Below are 8,435 nucleotides of genomic sequence, written 5' to 3'. Positions count from 1 at the left end.
TTCACTACAAGATAAAGGCAGCTTGGTGCTGGGAAAAAGTGTTTAATTAGGAGTCAGGATCCCCCACCCTCCCCCCAAATTAAACAGCTCCCCACAGAGTCACATCCTTCGCAGAGGGTTAGGTTCTAAGATATCGGGTGAGATGAAAACCACATTTCAAGGGTTGTTTTGTCTGCATATATTACAAACCATAGAGCACAGTATACACGGATTGCTGTGGATAACACTTCAGCAATGTCTATGTGTAAATGCCAACGTGATTGTAAAGTATATAATAAAGACTACAAATAAAAATAGAAGTTTATTTTGTCTCATCAAACAAAAGGAAAGAATGAATGGTGTATAGAGTTGAATTTCTGTACACTAAACCACAAGCCATGCAACTTTGCTGTAGGATGTTAAAAATACGTAGGGTCCTCTCTAGGACTCAATTCCCCCATCTGCAAAGGAGGGAATTAGATGAGATGGTCTGTGATGTCACTGCCAGGGCTGATGTCCCATATCCTCTGCTCCAGGACAATGCACTCCCCTCGTGTGTGCTGCCGTCATCCCAAGTGGCTCCAAGCCCAGGCTTCCACTTGCTCTTCCAACTACGAGGCCCCTGGAGCTATGTGGTGGGGACAATGTCCACTTCCACTGCGGCTGTGATATGTCAGTACCTGCATTGATTGTGTCTGCAACCGATGGTGGCCGTGCACCAGCCACACAGAAAGGAACAGAAGTCCAGGGCTGGCGGAAGTCTGCACAATGAGCAATACCCCAAGGCCTGATATATGTGACAATGTGGGAGCAATTAGCAGGCAACTGAGCAGTTTCAGATGACCACTGTGGAAAGGGGTCGGTGCCATTAACTAAAGCCTCCCGGCTCTTTGCCTTCCACAGCCAGGTCTGCATCCAACTCAGCTTGAGAACACCCCTCCTCCAGATGGTTTCGTAAAGTTCCAACAAATAGTGAGCCTCTGGTATTCAGCAAAATCACTAGGGGGTAGGCTGTGGGGAGGAAGAGGAGCATCAGACACCAGTAGGCAATTGGGAAACCTAGGATTTGGTCCCATCTCTGCCATTTTCTTGCTGTGTGACATCCAGCAAGTCACTTAACCTTTCTGGGCCTCTCTTCCATGATTTCACAAATGAGAGGTCTGTGTTTCATTATATTATTGGTTCCTTCTAGCTTTCATATTTGAAGATTCTAAGATCTCTCACATGGTCTCCTGCAAATTATTGCACCTTTTAACCGGACAATGAGGGCCCCTCAGAAGGAAGAAAGGAGAAGGAGGGAGGGAGGTGAGCATTTATAGGATGTAAAACGATGGCATCACGCCACGGAAAGCAGCACTCTCAGCAAAGGCGTTCCTGGCCATTTGTGACCTGAGGCCCAAATCAGAGACACTCTGCCTCCACTCGGAAGGAGAGTCTCATTTCTCTCTGCAGGTGCCTGTTTAACTCGAACAGCTAGGCTTTTATGACTGCTTCAACCAACGACCAGCTGAGGTTTACCCACCTCAGCAAAGGGGTCAGGGGAGTTCACTGGGGAAAAGGACAGTCTTTCCAGAATGGCACTGGAATGACGGGATATCTACTGGGGAACAAAATGAACCCTGACCCTTTTCCTCATACAATAAACAAAAGGCAATTCAAAATGGATCATAGACCTGAATGTAAGAGCTAAAACCATAAAACTTCTAGAAAATAAAATAGGAAAAAAAATTTTGCGACCTTGGGCTAGACAAAGGTTTCTTAGATAGGACACAAAAGACATATACCATTAAAAAAAAAAGTGGTAAATTAGACTTCATCAAAATTAAAAACTTTTTCTCATTGAAAAATACCATTAAGAAAATAAAAAGGCAAGAATATATAAATAGACCTTACAACTCAATAATAAGACGATGTGAAAGACGGCCAAAAGGTTCAACAGATACTTCAACCAAGAAAATTTAAGGAAGTCAAATAAGCATATGAAAAGAAGTTCATATTCATTGGTTATTCAGGAAGTGCAAATTCACACCACAGGGAGGTACCACCATACATCCATTAAAATGGTTAACTTTACGAAGACTGACAATATTAAGTGTTAGTAAAGAGTTGGAAAAAATGTAAGTCTCACATATTGAGGGTGGGAAAGCAAAATGGTTCAACCACTTGGAAAACAATTTGGCAGTCTATTGTAAAATTAAACATACATCTACCTTACAATCCAGCAACCCCACTCTTAGGTATTTACTTACCCAAGAGAAATGAAAACATATGTTCACGCAGAGTGTACACAAATGTTCTTAGTAGCTTTATTCATGCTAGCCGAACATTGAAAATGACACAGATATCCACCAGCCGTGAGTGGATACACAAATTGTGGTATATCCACACAGTGGAATAATACTCAGCAATAAAAGAGAAAGAAAGAAGTTCTGACACGTGCCACGATGTGGATGAACCCAAAAGCATCATGCTAAGTGAGAGAAGTCAGACAGAAAACACTGATGAGGATCCAGGCTGCCCCGGGGAGAGAAGCCCAAGGCGTCCTGCCCTGCATACTCATCTATATCATCCTCCGGGAAGCACAGGACGTCCTGACCTGACCCAATCTGATTCCTATCCAAAGTTATAGGACCACCCAATAGCCAGACCCCACCCGCACTGATACCATTTTAATGACTTTTTTTACATGATCTTTCCTTTGTCTCTCACATACCTATGCCTTAAATTTAGCCTTACCCTCAACTGATGTTGGCAGCTCTTAAAGCCCATGGGTCTTGTCCCCATGCCTGCAGCTCTTACTGCCCATGGTTCCTGTCCCATGCTATTCTCTGAATAAAAGAGCACTACTGCCAGACCTTGAGAGTCCAAGAAACCTTTCTTTCGACTCTTCAACTCACCGAGCCCGCATCAACACCACATACTCTCCGATTTCATTTACATGAAATCCTACAGCTCGGCAGTTGTGCAGGGCTGGGGGAAGGGAGGTATTAACTGTAAGGGTAAAATCCCAAGGGAATTTTGAGGGTGAAAGTAGTTTTAAAAGTCTTTGTTGTGGTGGTTCCATGACTGTATATCTGTACAAAAACTCAGGAAACCTTACATTTAAAATGGGAAAATTTTACAGTATGTTATATCTCAATCAAAGTGCCAAAAAAAAGTGCATCTGAGCATGACGAAAATATCTATCTACAGAGTGCCAGGGGCTGGGTTTGTCATGGTGGGGTGCTGGCCTTCTTACTGGGGTCAACTTGCAGCAGCCGTGAGGGGCAGGGCTCCTGAACTCCGGGTGTGACAGCATCATAGCCAGGGATGCTGGGACGAAAACAGCCTGATGGCTGTTTCTCCCACCTGATGGATTCCTGCTCAAAATGCCACTGCCATTGGATTCAAAGTTCTTCCATAAAACTTAGTGTCGGAGGTGAAACTCTGGGGAGTGGGGTGTTGGGAGACAAGACGGACTGGGAGATAGCTCAACCACCACCCTCAACGTGACCAGATGCCTGGGAGTGGGAGGAGAGCGACAGCCGGTGGAGGGAGACGGTGCTGGTGGTGTCTTCAGACAAGTGGCCACATCTCTTTTAGGGAGAAGGATGTTAATATCGGATGTTTTGTCCTTTGTCTTGCCGCGAGGTACATTCATATTAACTCTCCAAAATAATTTCAGGAAAGACAGTGTGCAGAAGGTCCTAAGTGAGTACTTGGTTGTGGAAATTAAGGGTATGCACTGGGCACCTGGGTCAGAGGGATGCCGAGCTGTCAGAGGGGCTGCCACATGAAGCTGAAAAAGCCCAGAAGAAGCGGCCAGCTGGAGTCACCACCCCTGGGCCCCCAGGCTTGTGCCTTGCACAGGCGGCCGAGAGGGTGATCTACGATGAGCATCGTTCTGTGGAAGGAGACACTTAAAAGCAGAAGGGACCACGCGGGCAAAAGCACTCTCTCTGCCTCTCTAGGGCTGACAGGTCCTGTTTCAGCTTCCATCTGTCCCTGCCACTAATGGTTTTTGTCTCCTTCGAAATCCATGTGGTGGAAGAGGGTCAAGCCACAGTCTAGATGGTCTCAGAGCTCCAGAGCCACCACCTGTCAACCGGAAGCTCAGGTCCAGATTTTAAACTCTCAGGAGAAAGACGGTGGCAAGCCCACTGGGGTTAGCACATGCCCTTGGTCCAATCCACAGCGCCCTGGCTGGGAAGCCAGGTCTCAGTCCTCCAGCAGAGCCCTCGGGGCATGGACAGTTTGGGGGTGGGGAGTTCCCAAGGGGTCTATGCTAGCCCATGCCTCCACCTCCCCAGGCTGCAGCCTGCCCACCTGGGCAATGACTGTTTCCTTCAGCATCCTTTTAAAGCTCCACAACAATGGAATTCTGTGACTCTGTGTATCTCCTCTGGTCCCCAGAAGTGGCTAGTTTTGTCTGTTAATGATCTAAGGACCTCAGAGAGTGTGCTTGCCAGGAAGGAGCTGCCACAAGGGGGAAGAGTTGGCAAACCCAGCTGTCCAGACCTGAAGATATTTTAAGACTCTGTTTCTCCTTCCATAGTCTGTGAGGGGCATGTTCCAAGGGTGATTGCTGGCAGGAAGCTGCTCCTTCCAGTCTTTCCTAGCAGCCCCCCACCCCACCCCTCCACCTTGCAGTGTGCAGATTTCTACTTAAAATCACAGGGAGAGTTCTCCTAAAGGAGGCTGTTCCAGCACAGCGCTCCACCTGAGAATGGCATTGCACTGACAACCATGACAGACCGTGGGTGGGATTTCCATTCCCTTCCCTCAAGCTTCAGTCAAGAGAAGCCCTAGGAGATGCAAACAAGGACTTGCTTCCAGATCCTCGGTGTCCTCCTCCACAGAACGTGTGTGCCTGCCTTGTCTGCCGCCCGAGAGCAAAGAGAGGACCCATGTGAAAACCCATGCTGAACAGTGGTCGAAATCCAGAACGTGTTCCTTGATGTGAATTTCAGTGGCCAGGCTGAGCTACGCTCCCAGGAGGTGGGGCCTGGGGCCAATAGCTGACTCATCCCCATCTTTCTCCAAAAGATCAGAACAGAGCTTCTTGAACCTCTCAGATTAGCTGAGGACACAGAAAAAGCTGCATCTTCTCCTGGCCAAGGTATGAATTTAACTTTGGGGGGTGTGTGTGGCGGGGGGAGGCGGTGTTCTTCCCATGCAACTTTGGAGCAAGTGCAGCAAAATGGCATTTCCTTTGACAAGCAAGCTCGAGGTGGGGGTTGCGGAGGTGTTCAGGGGTCCTTGTTAGCTTGTCCCCAGAGCCAGAGGAGGCCCACCATTCTGGCACCTGAGGAGCAGGAAGAGGGACAGGATACCATCGGTGTCAGTAGGCCATGCGCATTTATAGTCCAATCTAGGACCAGTTACACTATTGGCAGGGCCCAGTGCAAAATGAGAATGCAGAACTCTTTGTTCAAAGATTATGAAGAATTTCAAGATGGTGACAGCAGGAGAATAAACCAAGAGTGGGGTCCTAGTGAGACTGCAGAGGTGACACACCCACGAAGCTGGCCCTGATTAGATCTCATTGATTTACACCCAATTCATGCACGAATTTCCTCTTCAGCCCTTGCCTCAGCACCCTTGCCATGGTCATCCCTGCCTTACCCTGTCTCCTGGCCATATCACTGTTGCCTCCCTCTTGATGTCTAGCTCTGTGTCATGCACTCAGGAAGGACATTATAACTGCTGGCTGAGTGGGCCTGAGATATTTAACATTTGCCTAAATACTAGAATGGTTCATCTAATGAAATCTCCACGTTTGCTTTCATGCCATGGTTCCTCAGCAAACGCTGGTCAAGAGCTGCGGCCTGATAGGTATTTGCTTCCATCCCATAGTAGACATTCCTTCACACTGACTCATGGGGCATGGCGCGGTTGAGGGGTTCACATCAGAGAACCCTGCAAAAGTTCCACCCCGAGGTTTTCCTGAGCTTCCCTGTGACAAGCTGCCCTCCACAATGGCCCCAGAGGACCTGCTGCCTGAACTTCCTCTCCCAGAAGATAAGTGAGCCAAACCCAGCCCAGGCCAGGACCTGCACAACAGAAGTCACGAGAGCGAGGACTAGTGTCAGGTGGCAAGAGTGTCCAGGAGCAGAGCCATGTGACATCAGATTAGGACACTCTCTCCAACAGCCAGGCTGTCCATAGGAGGAGAGGAGAGGGTGACACCCTTAGGGACAGCAAGGAAGGCACTTCTGGGCTGGGAGAGCAGTGGCATTGGATCAGTGGTTTGCCAGGTTAGCCTTTCTCCTCACCCCGCACTTCCTCGTGGTCGACATATATTGCCAGGCCCTGCTCTAAAAACACTATATGGGTGATGACAACAACCCCAGGAGATATATACTACTTTTCCTCCTTTTGTAAGAAAAGCAACAGAGGCTCAGAGCACTGGTGGAGCCCAGATGTGAAACTGGTGTTGTAAGAGCAAGCTTGCTTTATTACTCTACTCCCCACCCACGTCCAATCCAGGGAAAAGTTTTAAAAACAAAAATGCCCAGGCTGCTTGTCCATAGATTCTGACAAATTTGGTCTAGTAGCCTATGCACACTGCAAACCTGCCCCAGGCTCGAGGGTTAGTGTTGGGAGTGGCAAGGCTGGAGAGCCTCAGAGGTCCCCCCCAGTCCCGAGATTCCCTGATGCTCTGAGTCCACCTTTTGTACAAAGGATGCTTCATTCGTGCTTTGCAGTGCGGCTCAAATTCCACTTCCCTCTTCCACTCTCAGAGCCAGATCTAATCACAGGGCCATTTCCCCCTGTCTTTTGTGGCTCACAAAGAATAAAATTAGCCAAATGGATAAAAGCTTGTTGTAGGCATATGTAGAGCACTTCAAAGTCTATTTATCAAAAGACTGACCACTGCGTTTATAGCATGGAAGCTCCAAGTGCACAATGACTCCGTCATTTAATTTTGAGGAGAAAAAACATTCAACAGAGAGATGCAAAGTCATAGCCAGCAACTGGAGAGTTTTTGCACTGGACATGTTTCTCTTTGCAGAGACAGCCAAGTTCAACGTCGTCCACCCTGCGGGATGCTCTCCTCCCACCCTCAAGTGCCTGATCCTGAAAGGGAAGAACAGTTTGGCTGTGTTAGATGTTGCCTTGTCTCTCAGCACCCCAGCTCCTCGGTCTCACCAGGTTGGGTCACGTGACCTGAGTCCAGGAAATACCCCTCCCCACCAGATGCCATTCCTCACTGGTCACCTCTCTGCTGTCATCACTCCCCATACCTAGAGGGTGGTCAAAGGCAAATGGCGCCAGCAGCAGTGGACACAGAGCTGCTGGGAGGCAGCAAGCCGGTGCTCACCTTTCAGAACACATGTTCATTCGATCCATCAGTCAAAAAATGTTGGTTGAGCCCCTACTTTTCCAAAAGTTGCCCTATTCTCTGTGGGTTCTACCCACTGAATTCCGTTTCATGCTAGTGTTTCCAATGGAGCAGCAGCACATTAGGCTCCATAATCCCAACGTGACGTTTCCATTTGCACCCACTGAGGCATCTCTGTGGCAATATTCCCTTTCTGTGCATTATTTCTGGGTACCCAGAGCTGCCACGCAACTCCTGCCTCCGTCGGAGCGCAACCATGCTGACCACTGGCTGCCTCTTTCACACGCAGCCAGCGGAGTTCCTGTACCTTAGGGTGGGCGCTTCCGGGACGGCCCTCTGCAGGACATCACATCTGTTGACTCTGCTTTCCCAACGCCTCAGTACTTGGCCAGACACCTCCAAACCAGCTAGACGCTGGGGACACATTCAATAATGGACTTCTGACGGGTGACACTGAGACAAGCTCCCTTTCTCCTATCATCTTCACATCTTCCAGATACGGGAATTTACACACACACACGCACACAAGTACACTAGGTGAGGGTGTCACCACACAGTACCTTTCCTTCCCCAAAGCCGATTCAACAAGTCTTCCTGTTAAATCTGGAAGTAGGGCTGAGTGCTGGCTGCATGCCAAGAAGTGAAGCACATACGAGGAACGTGTGAGACACGATTTCTGCCTCGTGGCAGCCCATAAGCTGCGCCACCAGACTTGAGAGACTGCCGGCCATGGCAGCCAGCAGCCCCGCCCCCACCAGTTCCAGGAAATGGCCTGGCTCAGGAATCCCTCCGCCCCGACACTGAATGATCCTGTCCCTCTTGAAAAGTGTCCCAACTGCAGCCAACCGCCAAACGTCCTGAAGACCAATTAGCAAGTCTCCGCGCTCCCAAAGCCCCACCTTAACGGAGCCGCTGCCAATCCGAGAAGCTCTGTATTTCCTTTTTCCTCTGAAATGTACTCTCCTTTCTAACGCCCTTGAACCCTTGCCCACAAAAGTGACGCAGATGGGTTCCCTTGCTGTACAGTTATGAATAAACAGATGGTTAATTTTGTCTCAGACTTAGTTCTGCCTTTGTTGGACTTAACTCCTAAATGACACGACCATAGAGCAGAAGGAGTCAAGATAGAAAG

At 48.8% G+C, this 8,435-nt stretch overlaps 1 long non-coding RNA gene across 1 annotated transcript; it reads right to left on the bottom strand.

Moving 5' to 3' along the window:
• Positions 1–282: 282 nt before the first annotated feature.
• Positions 283–8,105, bottom strand: LOC139085426 (uncharacterized). Its single transcript, XR_011543684.1, has 2 exons — positions 7,864–8,105; positions 283–7,038 (listed from the first exon to the last, which is right to left on the bottom strand). It is a non-coding gene; the product is annotated as an uncharacterized lncRNA (long non-coding RNA).
• Between the last annotated feature and the right edge of the window lie 330 nt (positions 8,106–8,435).

Source organism: Equus przewalskii, chromosome 9 (genome assembly GCF_037783145.1).
Source record: "Equus przewalskii isolate Varuska chromosome 9, EquPr2, whole genome shotgun sequence".
In the NCBI taxonomy this organism is placed as follows: Eukaryota; Metazoa; Chordata; class Mammalia; order Perissodactyla; family Equidae; genus Equus; species Equus przewalskii.
Note: the sequence above shows the minus strand (reverse complement) of the source record. Positions and strands in the feature narration are given on the sequence as shown.